The 20,590-nt window shown below is 54.5% G+C and overlaps 1 protein-coding gene across 2 annotated transcripts in view; it reads left to right on the top strand.

The window, feature by feature from the left end:
- Window positions 1–2,437: 2,437 nt before the first annotated feature.
- EPN2 (epsin 2) overlaps window positions 2,438–20,590 on the top strand; it is a 68,262-nt gene continuing 50,109 nt past the window's right edge. For both annotated transcript variants that reach the window (XM_082374112.1, XM_082374109.1), the window contains exon 1: window positions 2,438–2,575. The gene's annotated coding sequence lies outside the window, so the exon portion shown is untranslated. The remainder of the gene's footprint in view (window positions 2,576–20,590) is intronic.

The raw sequence follows: 20,590 nt of genomic DNA, 5'->3' as shown, positions 1-20,590 counted from the left end.
AGCACTGCTGTGTCCTGCCTCTGTTTCCTCATCTGTAAAATGGGAATAGCACTGCTGGCCTCAAGGGCTCCTCACGGGGATGAATCGAGAGAGGGAAGTGCAAGAGGGCGATAGGCTTCAAAGGGGGTGCAGGAAGGAGAAATGTCTTCGAGGAATGCAGGAATGTCCCCTCTGACCTTGCACGTGGGAGATGGTCTTCCGGCCTCAGGAGGCCCTCCCCTACTCCCCAGCCTGGCTCGATCCCCTGAATTGCTCTCCAACTCACTTCCTGGGCTGTGGTTGGCTCATCATCTCTTTATCTGTAACCAGTTCTTGTTCCTAAACCCACATCTTATCTCTGTGGCGGCACAGACTTGCAAGCTGGGTGGGGAAGGGATTGGGCTCTGTCTGGGTGACCCAGCCCAGCATCTCTCCAAACCTCAGTTTCTTCCTGTAAAATGCGAACAGTAAGAAGACTCACCTTGAGGGGTTATGGTGAGGTTTGGGGCCAGTGCTGTTCCATGTGGCAGCATCTAGCCACATGTGGCTATTTAAATTCATCAATTAAAGTTAAATAAGGTCATAAAAAAGCAGCTCCTCGGGTGCACTGGCCACATTTCAAGTGCTTACATGTGGACAGTGCAGCTGGACAACACTTCCATCATCCCAGGAAGTTCTAGCGGCAGCTCTGGTTTGCACAATCTATGGTAAGCACTCAAGCCTGCACCAGGCACCCACTACATGTTGGCATAAGTTCATCTGGAGCTGCAAACTCTTTGAGGGCAGGGGCCGTGATTTCAGGGAAAGTTCTGCTCTCCTGCAGACCCAGGAAATTATAGCAGAGAGCTGGGGCTCACAAGGAGGGTTGGATTGGTAGAGGGGCTTCTCCGGGATGGGGGTGGACCAAGTTCAAAATGGGGAGCTCAGGTTCCTGCCTCAAGGCAGACACGTAGGGCTTAATTCACGGTCCTGGTGGAGAAGGGGCACCGAGCACTGGGATGGGGCAGCAGACTGCAGGAAGGGGTTTCTAGCCTTTAGAACGACCAGCATTGGACTTTTCAAAGGAATAATGGCCATGGGTTTGCACATGTGTTAGTGTCTCTCTCTGTCTCTCCTCTCCCCTCCCCTTTCCTCTCTCCTTCCCCCCATCTTCTCTCCCTCTTATCTTGTTGCCAGAGAAGGGAAGTCTAGATCCCAGCTTGGAGAACAGAGGATGCCTTCCTGCATCTGGCTCCCTCACAGGGAGCAGGAACACGAGGCTTAGGGAAGTGCAGTGACTTGCCTTAGGTGTCTTTGTAAGTGAGGGCAGAGTGGGACTTCTGGAAACAGCCTCCCTGAAACAGGGCCTCCTTGGAACACAGGCCACAGGGATGGTGCTGTCTGCCAACCTAGCAAGCCCTGATCTGTCCCCAGACCCTGCTGTGAGGGGGTCTCTGCTGACCCCACCCTGACTGGAGCAGGTTGGGCAGCTGTGAGGTCCTGGGCACCTCTCCAGTGTCTGCCCCTCCTCCAGCATGGTGCTCGGGACATAGTAGGTGTCTCGTGGGCACTGGTTGAACCAAAGGGAACAGGTGGATCCTGTGTGAGAGCCCAAGGCCCTGTGAAGGGGTGAGCCTGATCAGGGGATCTATAAGCCCCTCACGGGAGGATGGTGACCCCAGAGCCCTACCTTTTTAGTGCCACAACCCCTTTAGCAGTCTAGCAAAGCCTGTGTACCATCCTCAGAATAATTTTTGAGTGTGTTTTATTGAAGTAGAACACGTATGTTAAAGTGACACATCTAAAGTGTACATCAGTGAATTTTAACAAAGGGAACACACTTACCCCAGCACCCAGCGCCCCAGCAGCCCCCGCTCGTCCAGCTCCACCTCCTGGACCTGGTGATGTTTACAAGTGCACACTGCAAGGAGAAGCGTGTTTTAGCTCAGGCTGGGTGCTCTGTGCATGTGTGGGGTGGAGAGGGTGTGTGGAGCTGTGGGACGTGCCTGAGGCGTGGGGAGATTTGTGGGGTCTGAGTGAAGTTTGCCGTGTGCGTGGGTTCAGGTATGAATTTGCCAGGGTTTGTGTGGTGGTTTGGGGTCGTTGGGACGCGTGTGTGGGGTTTGGGGGTTATTTATAGAGTATTGGGGCGTAGGCTGTGGGGCGCGGTGGGAGGGCTGGGTAGTCTCCGTGGGGTCGTGGGTACCCGGGTGGAGGGCCTGGGGTCGGGGAACGAGGGGTCTGCGCGGGCTGGGCCCGGGTGGGATGCCAGCGGGCGCGGGGCGGGACCTTGCGTGGCCTGGGCTGGACGGAGGGGCGGGGCCTCGGGACCATGGGGCGGGGCCTCGGCGGGGCCTGGGCTGGGCGGAGCGGAGGGGCCTCGGGCGCGCGGGGCGGGGCCTAAAGGCGTGGGGCGGGGCCTGGGCTGGCGGAGGGGCGGGGCCGGCGGGCGCGCGCACGCAGTCGGCGCGCCCCCTCCCGGCCGCCATGTTGGCTGGTGTGTGGGTGTCAAACGGAGCTAGAAGCGGCGGCGGCTCCGCTGGCTCCCGTCGCTCCCGCCTCCTCAACGCTAGTGGCGGCCGCAGCCGCGCATCCGGGTCGGCCCGGAGGAGCGCAGGTGAGCTGGGGCCACGGGGCTTGGGGGCCGGAGCGGGCCCAGGGCGCGGACCCTGCCCCTTCCCGGGCGGACGCCCCCAGAGCGCTGCCCCCCCAGCCGTCCCCCAGAGCATGCACCCCCGCAGTCCCAGCCGGGTCTCCACCTCAGGCAGGACCCCTTCTTACCCGCCCCACGAGGTCGAGCACGGCCCCCTCCCCGTCTGGATCCCTCGTTCCGCTGCAGGGACCCCCCTCCCCATTTCCCCTCGGGGAGCTCTTCCTTTCATATCCTCGGAGCCTGGGGCTCCCCCTCCTCCCACCCGAGATCCGGGAGCCCCTCCAGGCCTCACCGTCTACCTTTAAGCCTAGAACAACCCCGCGCCTCCTCCCCGGGGCACTTTGCTCCCCTCCCCGGGCCAGGCGGCCCTTCCCTCCGGGAGTCGGGGGAGGGATCCCCCGTCCAGGATGCCGGCCGTCCCTCTCTGGGCTGCCGCGGGTCCCCTCCCTTCCCCAGGGACCAGGTTCTCCCTCCCCGCCCCCGCCCCACAGCCCAGCGGGGACGGGGGCGGCAGAGCCAGGCTCCAGCTGCCTTTTGTTCCGCGTGGGATGGCAGAGACCCCGCCCGGCGATTCTGCCGGCCTGGTCGGGTGGGTGACTGGGTGCGCGGGGCCGCGTCTTCCAGGAGACCCTTCCTCTCTCTCCCCGTGGGGCGGCTCCCCAGGAGCCCAGCGCCTTGGGAGAGGCCGGCCCTTCCTAGAGGAGTCCGTGCCAACAGGTTTTTGTTTGCCACCGGAGTTGGTCCGGTGGCTTGGCGGTGGGGGGGGGGGCGGGGGAGGTGCAGCTCGCTCCCCCCAGAAACCCCGGCAGGGGCCTGTGGAAACCCATTCCTCCGCCCACGGGCTCCGTCTGGGGCCCTTCACTGTTTTGCTGACCTGCGGACGCATCTGAGTCTGTGCTGGAAGGAGGATGGGGCTTAACCATCGTGAGGGTTCAGATGGGGGAAACTGAGGCCCAGAGAGATTGGCCCAAGGTCGCGCACCGATACAGTGTCAGTGCCAGAGCTCGATGCTTGGGTTCCAGGGCTCTCTCCGGGATGTTTCAGAATTTTCTTTAGAGAGATGTTCAGGGTTATCCCCTTCTTCTTTTCCACGTTCACGTAAGAAAATGGACAGGAAAAGAGGAGAAGTGTGAGTTCTTCCTTTCCACCTCCAGGAAATGCCCTGTGAAAGAAGGGATTGGAACAGGAGGTTACAATGATTGAAAAGGTGAATTTTAGTTTTTACTTGTCCATGCCCTCCCCCAGTTATGTAGGATAATGAAGATTTGGCAGAAAACGTGTGTCTCTTGTAGCTCTAGATATGGATGGTAGGTGCTGACCAATCATATATCCAATCCCACACAGCAGTGACTGAATTTGCGCTGATAATTAAGTTTTCGTCTTATTTAAATGAACACCCAAAGGGCCTGCAGGTTTCTGAATGGTACTTGTTCCAGCGATTGTGTTTGGGACAGGTGATTGTGTCGGAGAAGTTGCCAGGATCTTCTCATATTTATCTGTATTTTTTTTTAATATCTGTATTTTTATTTTACATTTTTTTTTTAAGAGCTCCTGACTTATTTATTTTTTTATTTTATTTTTTTGGCTGTGTTGAGTCTTCGTTTCTATGCGAGGGCTTTCTCTAGTTGTGGCAAGCGGGGGCCACTCTTCATCGCGGTGTGCAGGCCTTTCACTATCGTGGCCTCTCTTGTTGTGAAGCACAGGTTCCAGACGCGCAGGCTCAGTAGTTGTGGCTCACGGGCCTAGTTGCTCCGTGGCATGTGGGATCTTCCCAGACCAGGGCTCGAACCCGTGTCCCCTGCATTGGCAGGCAGATTCTCAACCACTGCGCCACCAGGGAAATCCCCATTGTAATACTCTTGTGAAGAGTGTTAAAGTTTTCAAAGCTTTCTGAGAGCTGTTCTCACTGTTCCCCAGAACCTTCCTGTTGGATTGGCGGGGCGTGGATGAATGTGGTTGTTGACATTTTATGGCATGAGGACCTGTTGACCCCGAGCCTTGGAGAAATCAAAGGGCTTGGATTTGGGGGAGTGAAGTCGGGGAGGATATGAGGAATTATCTAGTCCTACTCCCCCATTTGTCTGCTGGGCTTTCCACTCAAGCATTCTGTTTAAACAGATCTTCTGTCCAGCCTTCGCCAGCCAGCTCCGCCAGCGTCTGGGCCCCTCCAGCTCTGCTCCCTGAGCCTCACCACCCCAGGCATTCTTTTGGAGCACTTAGCACGCTGTCTGTGTATCTGGGGCTCTTGTGACACTGTGACGTCTTTGAGGCCGGTGATCACCCTGCCTTTCCTTCCCCAGCACCAGCTCAGTCTCTGGTGCATGGCAGGCACTCGCTGAAGATGTGAGGTATGTAAGGAGTCCTGGGGGCGGGCAGGGAACACGCTTACCCATCCCTGCTGCAGGCTCCATTGTTCTGTCTTGCTCTTGCCTAAACTGCTGCTGTTGGTCCAGCAGTCCTATGTCAGTCACGTGGGTATTATCTCCCTTCTACAGGTGAGGAAACCGAGGCCCAGGAGCGTAAGTCCTGTGCTCAAGGTCACACAGCCAATAGGTGATGGGGCTGGGATTCACACAGGTCTGTTGGATCCCCAAATATTATGATACCTGTTACCTCATCTGAGAAACTGAGTACTGGGGTGAAGAGACTCTCTCTAAGCCCAGCTGTGAGTTGGAGGAGGACGGAGTACCGTGGGGTGACCTGATTAAGATTGCTGAGGTGGGAGAGAGCAGGTTTTGCTTTTGTCAGATGCATTGTGAAATGACTGTTTATCCCCATCTGTTGAGTTTTTGAAAATTGACAAGCTTTCTGATAAGTTTGTCAATGGAATTTTCTTTGGTCTTAGCTTGTTCAAGGTGTCTAAAAATAGAAACTTAGAAAAAGAAACACAGTGAAGTGTCTGTGAAGCTGAGAGGGTGTGTTGAGTAGCCTCTGTCCACGGGCTGTTTGACCACACCTATCTTCCAGGTTTTTGATGTCCTGAAATACAAAGTTGTTTGAGCAGACTTTGTTGTTGCTGTTGGACATAATTTCATTTTGTCTTTACATCCATGTGTAACACAGGGATTGTAACCCATCCATGAATGGAAAAACTGAGGCCCAGAGAGGTTAAGTAACCTTTGAGGAACTGACCCAGCCAGGAGTCACACTCAGGTCTGTGTGATTACCAAACCTGGGTCCCTGCTGCCCCACCAGCCACTGCAGAAAGCAGTGATGATGAGTAGTCATTTAAATTGTAGGATAAACTTGTGATCTGAAAGGCATCAAGTTCATTTAGAAGGTTGGGAGTTGTGAATGAGGCGATGTCTGTCTTTTTGCTAACTTTAGGATCTGTGAAGGTACTGAGGTTCGCATATCAAGAGTTTCATGGACTGCTTGATCGAGGCAAAATTTAGGGTTTGGTTTTAAAAATTGGCTTGGCTCCTTTGAAGCAGATCTGTGGCACCGTTATAATACCCCCTGCGAGTGCATGGGATTCCTTCCGGTGACTCAGCCCCGGCCCACCCAGGTGCTGGAGCTGCTTTGTGCCTTCCTGTTGGTCCTGGTCTGGGCGGAATGCGCCAGCCCTCTAGAGACAGAGAGGGTAGCTTCTTGCTCTCTCTGGTCAAAGCAGTGGTAGGAATTGGGGCACAGAGGTCAGTGGAGGGACCCCTGTGTCCTCTTCATGGCACCCAGCTAACAAGTGGAGCAGGGAGAAGCAGGCTCGCCCTGCGGGGTGGCTCACCATCCGGGGCTGATGCGTGATGTGGATTTAAAAGCATCTATAATTCATCACTTCTGAGCGCAAGCTTCGTCCCGCCTCTCACTCCCACCCTCCCCTCTTAAGGAAGTGTCATCGTCACATCTCGGTGGCTCTGTAGCTGAGGACACCAAATGGTACAGATAGTTTGGCTACAAAGGCCATGTGACAAGTAGCTTTGGAATCAGATGTGGGCACAAACGGGCCTCCTGGCTGGGTGGCTTCGGGCACTTTAATCACTGAGCTTTGGTTTCCTTGTCTCTAAAGAGGGCCAATAATAACCGCTTTGCAGATAGACTAATGGTCTTTCTCAGACGCTGGTGCGCGTCGGCACTGCTCAGAGCGCTGGCCCCTCCCCCAGAGTTTCTGATTCAGTGGGTCTGGAGTGAGGCCCGAAAATGGGCATTTGCAGCCAGTTACCGGGTGTTACTGATGCTGCTGGTTCCGGGGCCAGATTTGGGAACCGAGGCCCAGAGGACAGAGTGAGAAGGCGTGTGGGGAGCCTGCGAGGGCCGGCTGTGCCGGAGGCTCACCGACAGCGGCTCCCTTCTGCCCCTCAGGTGCTTCTGTATATCGCTCAGATGACGGCATGACCCTTGGGAAGGGAATTTGGTTCTCTCAAAGCGATGTTTTCACTTGTTCTGCCCGCCAGGTGCTTCTGTATATCGCTCAGATGATGGCATGACCCTTGGGAAGGGAATTTGGTTTCTCAAAGCAATGTTTTCACTTGTTCTGCCCGCCAGGTGCTTCTGTATATCGCTCAGATGATGGCATGACCCTTGGGAAGGGAATTTGGTTTCTCAAAGCAATGTTTTCACTTGTTCTGCCCGCCAGGTGCTTCTGTATATCGCTCAGATGATGGCATGACCCTTGCAAAGGGAATTTGGTTTCTCAAAGTGATGTTTTCACTTGTTCTTATGTGATTGTAATTGGGCTGTGGTCACAGGCGTGGTGACCCTCTGGGTTAGTTGGGATGTTTTCCTTCATGAAGGGAACTTAAGATGTCAGTGCCTTTCAAAGAGGCAGTAAATCCAGGATCCTGTTTGAAAAGCCGGTTCTTCATTCCCACCCATCAAGCGAGATGTTCACTGTCAAGGCCCTTTAGAAATGCAGTTGGGAAAGGCAGGGGGTGTGGCGTTGGGCATGGAGCAGACTCCCACAGGGCCACTGGGGCGGCCACTGGTGTTAATGGAAGTCACTCCTCCCTCCAACAATTCTGAGTGATTTCATATTCTTTGGTGTTTAGAGTTTGGAAAAAAAATTATTTTCCTCCAGTAGGTAATTATCAGCTAGTCCATCAAAACCAAACACGTGGGTGTGTGTGAGCCCTGATGGTCTTTGAGTGTCTCCTTTGTGCCAGGCCCTGTGCGACTCCTTTTATGCCCAGTAGTTAATTTAATTTTCATTGTGATCCTCCAAGGCGTGTCACCACTGATCTTTTTGCCTGTGCAAAAACTAAGTCTCAGAGAGGTTCAGCAGCCTGCCTCAGGCCACACAGCCAGTCAGCGCCCCAGCTGGTATTTGCCGCCACCAGTGTCAGATGGAAAACCACACTATTTCCATGGCCTCGGCCCACAGCCGTGTCAGGTGCTCCCACTACCTCAGTGTACGCTCACGGCAACCCCGCAGGCATTTCGCGGGGGAGCAGAGCTGGGGCTCGGAGGGGTCGGGCTTGTTCACATGCCCCCACCCAGTGTCCGGCAGGACCTGAATTCAGTCCCATGCCTGCCTGAGTTTGGAGCTCAGGAAGCTGTTTCTATGGCAACACCTCCCCTCCCTGCCCAGGGCTGCAGAAGTCAGTTCTAAGACCCGAAGCTGCCTGGGTGTGTAGAGCACGGCCCTGGGGGAGCCCCAGCTGGGCTTGCGGGAGGAAGTCTTTGTGGCTGGTAAGGGTTTCTGTGTTTGCAAAGCTGTGTTAAAATCATTGCCCAAATTGCTCTTTGAGAGAAGGGGCTCTTTCTTTTTACTTTGTAATCGTGAAGCTCTGCACATTTGTTCTGTAAACATGACACATGGGAATTTAGGAGGGAATTTAGGACTAAAAAATGGTCTGGTAATGCTGTTGTTAAAATGTGATCAAATTCATGCTGAAGAACTCGATAGTTTTAAAACATTATGTATAAGTAAAAATATGAAGTATCTCCTTCCTCAGCAGGCAGTTAATGCATGACTTACAGCAAATGGGTCATTTTTCTGGTCGTACCATGGGTGAGGAGGCTGGGGTGTGATCACTTTCCCAAGGTTTGAAAATTGCCTGCAGCTCCCAAGTCAAGGGGTGATAGACAGCTATGTGTCAGTACCTGCCCTGTGCTCTTGGGAGGCCCGGGAGGTTTGGACTCGAATTTGTTGTTCTGTAAGCTCTTTAAGACTCTGAGGTGACTAAATCATGAGAGCGAAAAGTTGCTATCCAGAGTCTGTCCCCTTCTCTGTGTCCCCCTCCCCCAAAGTCATGGCAATAAAGGAATACTGACGGGCTGAGAAATCACATTTTTATTTGAAAGTACGTCCTCCCTGAGTGCCCGTTTGATACCCAGAGCTGTCATGGGGTATAACGAGTGTACTTTGGATCCAAAAATTTGGGAAATGGATGGTCAGAGAAATAATTTTGGGGCCACTTTATGAGAGGCAGTCGGTCGATGTAGAAGTATGGGCATCAAATCAAGGGCAGTTCCTTGACAATAGGGCTGACATTTGAGATCAGCATCAGCCTTGGGGGTATGCGGCAGTAGTCTCTAGGATCAGAGGGCTGGGTGTTCGTGAGGTGCCATGGCTCTCGCCACCAGGAACTCAGTCTAACTGAGAAGACAGTTAATGTTAGTGAGACAGAAGCTGGTGGTTTGTTGAGTTGTGATTTTGATTCTTGGTCAGGAAATCAGGAATGGAGAAAAGTCTGGAAGAGTCAGGGAGAAGGTAGGATTGAAGCTGGACCTGGCAGGACAGGGAGCCGCGTCCGGGAGAAGAAGGCAGAGGGCAGGAGAAGAAGGCAGAGGGCGCGGGCGTGGGTGGGTGCCTGGTGGGGGGCGGGGGGGGGCGGCGCAGGCTTCAGAAGCAGCTCTGCTGGGCGAGTGCCTGCTGAGAGCAGCGAGCACCGAGGCGGCCGGGCGGCCACGCGGCCACTGGCTGTGACGAGGCCGCGGCCCTGGGCCTGGGGGGTGCGGCGGCAGTAGGGACCCAAGCGAGGGGGCTTCTGGCGGGGCCTGCCGCGTGGCATAGCTCCCGTGGGTGAGGGCCTGGCCAGGCTGGCTTCCTGGGGCTGGATGGGCCCCAGCCCCGGAGCCAGCCCCAGGGTGTGTGTCAGAGCGAGTGGGGGAGGCAAGGACCTCGGGGCCTCCCTGCCGGCCGGGAAGGTGGACGCGACGCCCTTCAAGCCTGCGGTTCGTATCGTATCCTTGGCTGCACCTGCAGATCGCATGGCTTGGAAAGCTTTCTCAAAATGCCTGTGATGGGGCCCCACCCCAGACCGTGGAGTGGGAGCCAGTCGTTTTTTAGAAGTGCTTCAGCTGATTCTGATGCTTTGTGTGGGCTGAGAGGCTGAACTGTGTGCTCAGGGAGCTGCTGGGAGTGTCAGGGATTAGGAGGTGGGAGGAGGCTGGAGCCAGAGAGAGCAGGAGGCCTTCGCAGTCATGAGGTGTGGGGCGCTGGGGCCCTGAGCTACCGTCGAGCTGCTGGGGAGGGGAGGGGAGGGGAGGGGAGGGGGCAGGTTAGGTGGAATGTGCCAGAGGAGGATGGGCGGGTGACCAGCGGGCTGCCTGCCGAGGTTTGCCTTTGAGCCACCTTGGGAAGGCGGGGCTGGGTTAGCAGAGTGTCAGCAAGGTGAGGGCAGGAGAAGAGACTGTGGCCCACCAGTCTGGTGACCTCCCTCAGGCTGGCTCTTAGCCACGTCTGTGGAGCAGGTCCTTAGCTGCCCGGTCCAGCCTGGGAGCCAGGTTCCTTCCTGCGCCCCTGATTGTAATGACTGCAACAGACACTACTTGTAAAATATAAGACGACATTTCTTTAAAGTAACTACAGTAAAGACAGTTGTAACTTAGGGCTCCTAATTTAGGTAGATTCACTTTATTGATTAAAGATCAGAAGTGAGGTTTTACCTGGTGTATTTAACACATACCACAATATCATCATTTATGGTGTTTCCAGAAAAGAATAGTTTAGAGTCCAGTTCATTCAGTCTTTATTCAATGTTTATTGAACACATATATATTATGCACTATAGGCTGGGAATACATACAAGATGTAAGTTCCTGGGAGGGATAAATTAGGAGTTTGGGATTAACATATGCACACGACCATATATAAAATAAATAACCAACAAGGACCTACTTTGCAGCACAGGGAACTATACTCAATATTTTGTAATAACCTATAAGGGAAAATAATCTGAAAAAGTACATACACGCACACACACATATAACTGAATCACTGTGCTGTCCACCTGAAACTAACACGATATTGTAAATCAGCTATACTTCAATTAAAAAAAAAAAGTAAGTTCCTGCCTTCATGTAGCTGATGGTCTGCAGAGAGTGGCTCCTGACATGGGACAAGTAGTGTCAGCCCCGAGAGAGAGACGGTTAGAAAGTGGTGTCAGACGCTGAGAATGCACCTGGGTGTCAGAGAGGAAATGGTACATAAGTAGAGTCTTGAAGGAAGAGCGGGAGTTCTGGGGCACAGAGGGCCCCAGGCGGCGGGAGTGGGCTGGGAGCCTGCCGTGCTTCTCACACGGCCTTGGCAGTGAGCGGCCGGCCGGGCCCTGGGTGCTCAGAGCAGCTCTGCTCTGTCCGCGCCTGGGGAGCTGAAAAGGCTCCTGTGAGCAGAGGTCTTCTGTGGTTTGAGACAAGCGAAGGTGATGTCATGGCTGTGGTGCCGGGGCGGGCTGGGGACCCGGCACGTCCACACTCCTTTCTTTTGCCGCAGCAGGTGGGGTTGGAGAGGGTCCTCAGCCACCCCACCTGTACTGGAGGCTGGTTCCTCAGGTCCCAGGGTGGGGGGCGGCCGAGGCAGTGCCCTCATGCCGTGGTGAGCAGGTCCCCTGGGGAAAGGCCTCCTGACAGCCAAGCAGCTCTGTTTTCCAGAAGCCCCTGGAGACCTTTGTGACCAGATTGTCAAGGTGAGGGACCCCGGCCGTACCTTGGGGTGCGTGTGAGAGGCTGCTGTGTGTCAGGCTTGGTGCTGGGTACCCAGGGATGGCCCGGCCCTCAGCCCTCCCAGTGTGCGCTCGGCAAAAGTGGTCCCTGGGCCCGATCCAGCCCACCAATGCTTTCTGTCTGGGTCGTACTGTGCCTCTTGTTAAAAATTAAACTTGGTTGCTGTATTGGTTTCCTATGGCTGCTGTAACAAACTACCACACACGCAGTGGCTTAAAGCAACACGGTTGTATGCATCAGAGGTCCACACGGCTCTTAGGGGGCTAAAGTCACGGTGTAGGCAGGGCTAGCTGCTTCTGGAGGCTCTAGGGGAGCCCTGTTCCCCTGCCTTTTTCCAGCTCCCGAGGCCGTCCACCGTCTGTGCCCCGTGGTCCCTTCTCTCTTCAAAGCCAGCAGCAGCCAGTCCTGTCCCTCTCACAGCGCGTCACTCTGACACGGGCTCTTCTGCCTCCCACTTGTACTTTAAGGTCCCTTGTGGTTACACTGAGCCCCCGGATCATACAGGATCCTCCCCCTGTTTTAAGGTCAGCTGATTAGAAACCTTAATCGCATCTGCTCCTGTAACTCCCCTTTGCCATGTACCTGGGATCAGGATTGGGCATCTTTGGGAGGCCATTATTCTGTCTACCCCAGATGCTAACGTGAAAATCAGGAGCTCTTGCATAGCAGTCCAGACTTGCGGCTTCATTGACAAATCAGAACACTTGGCAGCCGGGGGCCTGCACTGTTGCCTGGCAACACTGGGTCAGTGCCAGGGTCGGCGCCATCTCTGGATGGGGTTGCGTGCGCCAGCTCTTTGCAGCCCCCGCCCCTCCCGTGGTGCCCACTCGTCTCCCTTCGTTGCCTGGGCCTCACACAGAGTCCCATCATGGCAGGCCCGTACTCAGGGTGGTGGAGCTTCCTACCTCCCTCTGCCGTGTCCTCTTCCTTGTCCCTGCGAGACTCCCCTCCCCCACCTCCAGACCCTGTCCCGCACCCTCCTCTGCCCGGCACAGCCCCCTCCCTCCTCTCCATGCCCGGCCCCCCCAGGCTCTACATTCCAGAGCAACTCTGGTGCTATTTTAGGTGGTATTGTTTGTACCATAACTCCTCGTCTCCTGTCCCCTGCTTTTCTGGCGCCCAACGCTGGTACATCCTGGTGCCTTCCATCCTATCTCTTGCATTGGCGTTTGTGAAAAGCAAGTCTTTGCAGTGCACCTTCAGAGCCGTATCCATCGAGTCAGGACGACCCAGCGGCATTTAGTTGAACATCTGCTGTGTGCCCCGTGCTTTCCTAGACACTGGGAATACGATGGGGGATGAGGCGGAGGGAGACACCTGCCTTGCCTCCCCTGCAGACCTAGTTCTAGAAGAGGGAGAAGGAGAGACAAGTGTCAGCCTCCTCCTGCGTCTCGGGAGGGAGGTCTGGCAGCTTCCTGCTCGGGCCCTGGCCTGGGCCTGGAGGCGAGCTCCGTCCGCAGTGCTGCGAGGTGCTGGGGCGCTGGCAAAGGCATTTCAGTGAAAGCTCCCCGTGTTTGCAGGCGGCGCCTGGACCCCAGCTGACAGCGGAATTGGGGCAGGCATTTCGGAGGCCCAGATGGCATGTTGGGTGGCAGCGTGAAGGACCAGAACGGACGCCTCCGTGTGCTGCTGCCCGGTGGTCTGACCTGGGGCTCTGGTTGTTTTCGGGGAGCCCTTTATGTGGCCTCTTGTGGCCGGGCCTGCCCCCAGGTGACCCCGTGCTGTGGGGCCCAGGTGGGGGGCGCCGGGTTGAGCCCCTGGGGTTTGACAGCTTAGGGGCATCTAGTGCTTTTGTCTACACAGAATATGATCCAGCGGGTCAGAGGTCTTTGGAAACTTGCTTGAAAACAAAGCAAGACTTATCGTTACGGAGGATTTCCAACTTATAAAAATAGAATAGTTCAGTGAACCCCCATCACTCAGCTTTGACTGTTTTGATCTAGGCTCTTCCCCCTCTCCACCGCCCCCAGATTATTTCAGAGCAAATCCCAGACTTGACTTGGTTGATAAGTGCCTCAGTGTGTATCGCTCACAGACGTGGACTCTTTGGCCACTTGCTTTTAAGTGAGGACTGACCACCAGCCATCCTAGTTCTGATGTTCATACTCTGTGAGTTTGAAACTGTTTTTTTCAGTTGTAGAATAACGATCATCTTTATACAAAATCTTGATGTTGATGTAGGTTGAATTTTATTAGCATTTCTGTTGAGGCAAAACAATGAGAATTTTGCTATTTTAGTTTTTTTTTTTTTTTTTTTTTTGCAAAATACATATAACATAAAATTTACTACGGTAACCATTTTAAAGTGTAAAAACTCAGTGGCATTAGGCACATTCTCCGTGTTGTGCAGTCCTCACCACCATCTAGTTCCTGAGTTTTCCGTCACCCCAAGGAAACCTGTGCCCATCAGCAGTCACTCCCTCTCCCTCCCCGCCCCCACCCGGCACCCGTGGACTTGCCTGTGCTGGACGGTTCACCTATTTGGAGCCACGCAGCACGTGGCCCTCTGCGTCTGGCTTCTTTTCACTCAGCGTCGTGTCTTCCAGGGTCACCCCTGTGGTCCAGTGTCAGTGGCTTCATGCCTTTTTATGGCTGGATGATATTCCATCGTGTGGGTAGACCACGATTTGTTTGTCCGTTCATCTGTCGATGGACGCTTGGTTTGTTTCCACCTTTGGCAGTGGTGCATAGTTGCTGCTTTAACTTGTCAGTACTTAATTTGAAATGTGGTGATGTGGCGTGTGGATCAGAAAGAAAATGTCATCTATGAGGGGGCAGGAGGGTGACTGACTCTTGACTCCGCTGATTTTAACACGCACGTTTAAAGGCGCTCACTGCGGAGCGCGACACACGGATCGGGGAAGCGCACCGCACGCGGCGCCGTGCTCGGGGCGCCCAGGCCCGCGTGGCCGTCTTCCGCTTCCGGTGGCCTCGAGGCCCGCTCAGCAGGCTGCCGTCCGAGGACTGGCCCTGCCCCTCCCGACCTGAGTGGCCACAGCCGCGGGCCTGGGCTGGACGGTGGCCTCTCTGAGCACGGCGGTGAGGGGAGTGCTGGGCAGGCGCGGGGCTTGCCCCCGAGTGACGGGGACAGACTGGGTGTTCTCACGAGAGCCACTGGCACCGGGCTCGGCGCCTTTCCTCGTGTTCCTCAGTGAGGTGGTCAGAGTCGGTGCCCTTGCGTCTTCGTGACCACGTGCTGAGCTCAGGATGGCTGGTTACATACCTGGCGGTCGGCTGGACGATGCAGTGATTCGGTAGCATGGTGTATATGTGGGCGCTGATTCCTGGTAGGAGGTTATTTCCGGCGAGGAGTCAGTGGGCAGCCCAGCTGCAGAGTGTGGGTCAAGGGCTGCTGTGTTGGGTGCAGAGGGACCCTTGGCCACTTCACAGGTGGTTCTGGTCCTGGTGTTGGGAGCACGCCTTCATGTGCGTCATGCTGTGTGTCTGCTTTTGGAGGACGTGAGAGAGGTGTTCATCTCAGGTCCCAGGACAAGGAGAAGCTTCTCCTGTGAATCTGGTTTCTTTCTATCTTGTGGGCAGTGTGAATCATTTTTGCTCTGGCCACCAGGAAGCTCAGCTCAGAGCCAGTCATTTGTCCCAGCTCTGGTGTGGTCTGCACTTTGGGTTCTAACCTTGCCTTCTGGCCCAGCTTTTTTTCCCTCCCCTTCTATTTCCCTATTGCCTGGGTTTCTTCATTTACTCGCTTTTCACTATGTTCCCTGGCTTTCTCTCGGCCAGTAATTCTCAAATGCTGGATCTCCACCGCCTTCTGTTTTAACTGTGCTGGATGGGCCCTGAGCATAAGTGTGTTTCCAAAGCTCCCCAGAGATTCAAGCATGTGGCTGGGCTTGGGGGCCACCGCTGTTGTCCGTTTCACATCTTTTTAGCAACAAGGCAGGATAAATAGACAAAAAGGATGGAGTCGGGGAGGAGAGCCAACCCAGAGGTGGTGGTCTGAGCTCAGAGAAGCCGAGTCAAGTGGATTATGTCGTTGTCTTGCCAGTGGAACCAGTGGGAAAGCTCTCCTTGGCCAGCGCTGCAGAAGCCTCAACTCCTGGACAGGCTGGGGATGAGCGACTGGAGATCTTGCTCTGAGGGCCTTGGGCCTGCCTGGTGGGAGCACGGCGTTGTGACAGCGTCTGCGGGCCGTTCAGGACACAAGCCCGTGCATGGGACCCAGTCACGCTTAACACCATTTGCTATAGAATGTAGTTCTAGAAAAGACCCAGTGGATAAGGAGAGCACTTGAAACATGGTCTTCGCAACTCATCTGACCCCACCTGTGTGTTAGAGGAGCCCTCTCCCTGCTTCAAAGAGAAACAAGAAACTATGAGAGAAAATGCGTTCTTTCTTGATTTAAAAAGTATAATTTATTGGCAGAAGGAAAGAATAAAGTAAGTAACACAAGAAATCACTATCTAACCTGACTGCAAGATGTTAAGTAAGTAGGTTTTAACATTTGAAGGAAGAGAAACAAATGTTTCTTTAAACAAACCAAACCAAACCTTTTATTATTTCTTCCCCCGCCCTCCAAAAAAACCCAGGTTTTTTTCATTTAGTTCTTTTAACTTTGAACAAAAATCTTGGTAACTTTTTTTCCTCTTTACCATCTGATTGTCAATAGTTTCCAAAGACTAAAGTGAGCTCGACCGAAATAGATGATGCAATATAGGATTTCCAAGCGGGGTGTCTCTTCTGTACCAAGTCTCAGGGGGAATGTTTAGGACGCCTGTTTTAATGGTCATGGAGGAAAATTTGGAAAGCTCGTATGAGTGGAAGGACCAAACTAGAGCTAGCCTTGTCACTGTGATCGCTATTAATATTTTGGTTTATTTTCTCTGAGCCGCTCTTTGTTTAGTGCCCAGGGGTCTCTGTGGCCTGTGTGACCATCACGGGGTGGCACAGAGCTTACCCTCAAATGGCCACGCTGGGAAGAGGCCAGCTGCCCCCTGTGGTTTGTCCCCTCCTCCCTTGCCGTGGGTGGTGGGGTCTGGAGGGCGGGAGGGAGAGGCTGTAGGGAACGAGGGGCTTATTCAGCAGTCGGATGTTGCGGGGAGGAGGGCACCCTGACGGGGAGCGGGAGGGAGGGAGGGATGGGGCGTGTAGGCGGGGCGGCCTGGTGGGGAGGAGGACTTCAGGGCTGGACAAAGGAGCCCAACACCGGCGTTTCGGCCCCCCCTGGGCAGTCACCTGCTGCTCTCTGGGCCCAGGTTCCCCTTTATGATGTAGATCAGAGAGTGGGACTGTGTGACCTCCAGGGCCCGAATGCCGGGTGCTGTGTCTTTGAGAGCAACTTCCGGGCCGCTATCGTTCCTGCGTTTCTGAATGAACCTCCTCATGCATCTCCTTTCCGGAGTCTCCAGGCGAGAAAACAGGCCAGTTCCTCAAGAGCGTGTTCGCCCGAGGCTCACCGGCTCCCTCTGCTCCAGTGCAGGCTGTGTGTCCACGGGTCACTTCACGGTGGCCCGGGACGAGTCAGTGCCAAGTGAGTTCCCTCTGGGGCCCGTGGCGTGGACGCAGCTGGTGCCCAGCCAGAGGCCCCGTGAGCAGCTCTGCCGCGCTGGGGAGAGGTCCCCACTTCCCTGCCCGCCTGGCTGGTCACAGAGTCACTGCGGGAAGGAGATGTCAGCCTGCCCCCGAGGCCGCCCGTCCCGGGAGGGCGGCGGGCCTGCCGCATGAGGGCCAGCACAGCGCCAGGCGGGGGGCGGCCTGGCGCGCTTGTCACATGGAGGCGTGCGTCGATTTGAGTGCTGCATTGCTCTGCCAGCCGGTGGATGGTGAAGAAATCCTTGCAGTAGAAATTTAAAGGCCGCTGCAAGGGAAGAAAAAGAAAATTGGTTTCAAACTAGGAAGAGGGAAACAAATACTGTCTTCTTCAAAAGAAAAAACGCTTCTTTAGCACACTGCTTCTGAATCAAGCTCTCAATTGAGATTTAAAAGAAAAGAAACTGCCCCGTGAGGCTCATAGAATGTAATCTGGAATTGGTCACCCTAAGGTGCCTCTCCTTGCAGGAGGTGATGTGGAAGGGGCACGGCACCCACTGATGTGGCGTCTTCTGGGCATCAGGTCACTTCAGAGGAAGTTCCCAGACCAGTGCTGTCATCCTCTGAGGGCCTCTCCTTCTCCCCGCAGCCCTGTGTCTCTCTCAGTTTCACTGAGGCCGAGGGAGGGCCCTGTGGGAGGGTGCAGTTCTGTCGCTGGCCTCCAGGGCCGGCCCCGAGTGTCCCTCTCCGTGCTTGGGGGCTGTGGTCAGAGCTGTCCTGCTGGGAGCAGGCTCTGCCCGCACGCCGCCCCTGCCTGGCCCGGAGGCTCCTGCCCAGGGCACCATCCATCTGTGTCCACGCGAGCACTTTGCAGCCAGGGGCTGCATCTGGCGGCGCCCGGCAGGTGGCAGGTGCGGAGGACACAGGTGCCGCACCTGGTGGTGGGCGAGGCCAGACTGGGCCACGCTGGGGAGAGTGGGGAGAAGGACCACTCCAACCAGCCGGACAGGGGGGAGCGGGTCGGGTGGGCTTGTGGACGCTGAGGGTGGGAAGGGGGAGATGCGAGCCTGTGTGGCCTCCAGCTGCCCCGGCTGGCGGTGGAGGGCTGACAGCTCACGGGGGAGGGCGCAGCCCGGGCTGATGCCTACGCTGGTGCTGTCCCAGCGCTGGCCAAGGGACCTGTTGGCCAAATGAGGATGGGACTTATTTTTCTTAAATATATGCTTTTGAATGGACGATACATCCACATAGTTCTGAACTGAGAAGGTGTTAAGGTACATTCTGAGCAATCCTACCCTTTACCTCTGACCTCCCCTGCCCCACCCCCTTCTCCCTAATAGCAACCCCTTTTAGTAACTGAATAGCCTTCCAGTGTTTTTTATTGCAAATAAAGCAAAAGCAAATTTATATTCTTATTTCTCCCTTTGTAGCACCCTGTACACATTCTGCCCCTTGCTTGTTTACTTGCAGCGTAGCCTGGAGACTTTCCATGTCGCTACGTGGAGAGCCATGTCCTCTCTGTGAGCGTAGTGCCCTGATGCTCTCCTCCTGTACTGTTTTAAATCCCATCCCCTATACGGCAGCTTCCGGCTGTTCCCCACGTGCTGTTTCATAACATTCCTGAGAGGATCAATCTTACCTACGTGTCCTTCCCCATGTAAGCAGGTGGATTTGCAGGTAGCATTCCCCAGGGACAGTGCTGGGTCCGAGGGTAATACACAGTTGTCATTTTGATAGATTTTGCGAAAGCCGGCCGTGGGGGTTATCGCGCCCTGCCCTCCCACCAGCCCGTTTCCCCTCGGCCTCACCAGCAGAAGGTAGAGTCAAACATTTGGATTTTTGCCAACCTGACGGGTGTAAAGAGTATCTCAATGTAGTTTTGTGTTTTTTTTGGATTGATTTATTTTTATTGATTTATTTTTGGCTGCATTGGGTCTTTGTTGCTGTGCGCGGGCTTTCTCTAGTTGCAGCGAGCGGGGGCTACTCTTCGTTGCGGTGCGCGGGCTTCTCATTGCGGTGGTTTCTCTTGTTGTGGAGCACGGGCTCTAGGCACGCCGGCTTCAGTAGTTGTGGCCCGTGGGCTCAGTAGTTGTGGCTTGCAGGCTCTAGAGCACAGGCTCAGTAGTTGTGGCACATGAGCTTAGTTGCTCCGCGGCATGTGGAATCTTCCCGGACCAGGGCTGGAACCTGTGTCCCCTGCATTGGCAGGTGGATTCTTTTTTTAATATTTTATTTTATTTTATTTTATTTTATTTATTTATGGCTGTGCTGGGTCTTCATTTCTGTGCAAGGGTTTTCTCTAGTTGTGGCAAGTGGGGGCCACTCTTCATCGCGGTGCGCAGGCCTCTCACTATCGCGGCCTCTCTTGTTGCGGAGCACAGGCTCCAGACGCGCAGGCTCAGTAATTGTGGCTCGCGGGCCTAGTTGCTCCGCGGCATGTGGGATCTTCCCAGACCAGGGCTCGAACCTGTGTCCTCTGCATTGGCAGGCAGATTCTCAACCACTGCGCCACCAGGGAAGCCCTGTCAGGTGGATTCTTAACCACTGCGCCGCCAGGGAAGCCCTCGATGTAGCTTTAATTTGCATTTTTCTGAAATGTGAGCTGATCATTTCATATGCTTAGGGACCACTTACATTTTTTGGTGGACAGTTCTTTTCCCATTTTTCTCTTGAGTTACTGGTTGCTTGCTTCTCAATTTCTGTGAGTTCTTTATATTTTTGGAAGGTTGGTTCCTTGTGTAATGAGCTGTAAATATTTTTTTAAATTTTATTATTTATTTGTTTGTTTTTGGCTGCGTTGGGTCTTAGTTGCGGCATGCAGGGTCTTTCATTGCGGTGCACGGGCTCTTTGTTGGGGCGCTTGGGCTTCTCTCTAGCTGTGGCGTGCAGGTTTTTCTCTTCTCTAGTTGTGGTACACAGGCTCCAGGGCACGTGGGCTCTGTAGTTGTGGTGCGCGGGTTCTTTACCACTGGACCACCAGGGAAGTCCATGTACATATTTTTTCAGGCTAGGAATTATTCTAATCTAGCCAGATTCTTTTAAGTACCCCTCCCCCCATCTCCTCTTAAAGATTCAGACTGTGGCCTTGGGATGGAGTATGGTCCTATTGGGACAGAACCGTGACCTTGGCTTCCTTCCAGGACTTTAAGTTAACTGGCCGCAGACAGGTTTTCTGCATGAGCATACAGTGGTGTGGACGTGTTTGCATCTGTGTGGGTGTGGGCTGTGACAACGGCCAGCCCCTCCTTCGGTAACAGTGGCCCTCTGGCAGCGGAGGCTGCGTGTCCAGGGTGTGTGGTCACCATCATCATTTGTGGAGCAGGCTGATGGAAGGCCGTTTTTTTTTTTTTTTTTGGTTGTTATTCACAGCCTTAGAGATACGTGATTTATGTACCACACAGTAAGGTTCACTCATTTGAAATATATCAAAAGCTTTTAGTACATTTAACGTTGTGCAACCATCCGTGTACTTACTTTGGAATATTTCATCAGCCCCAAAAGAAGCCCCGTACCCATGAAGCAGTCACCCCCTTTCCCCTCGTCCCCCAGCCTCTGGCCACTGTCGGTCTGCTTTCTGTCTCTGGACTTGCCTGTCCTGGACGACTCGTAGAA

Source organism: Balaenoptera borealis (assembly GCF_965194805.1).
Source record: "Balaenoptera borealis genome assembly, chromosome: 20".
Classification (NCBI taxonomy): Eukaryota; Metazoa; Chordata; class Mammalia; order Artiodactyla; family Balaenopteridae; genus Balaenoptera; species Balaenoptera borealis.
This window is presented reverse-complemented; position numbering and strand designations above follow the sequence as displayed.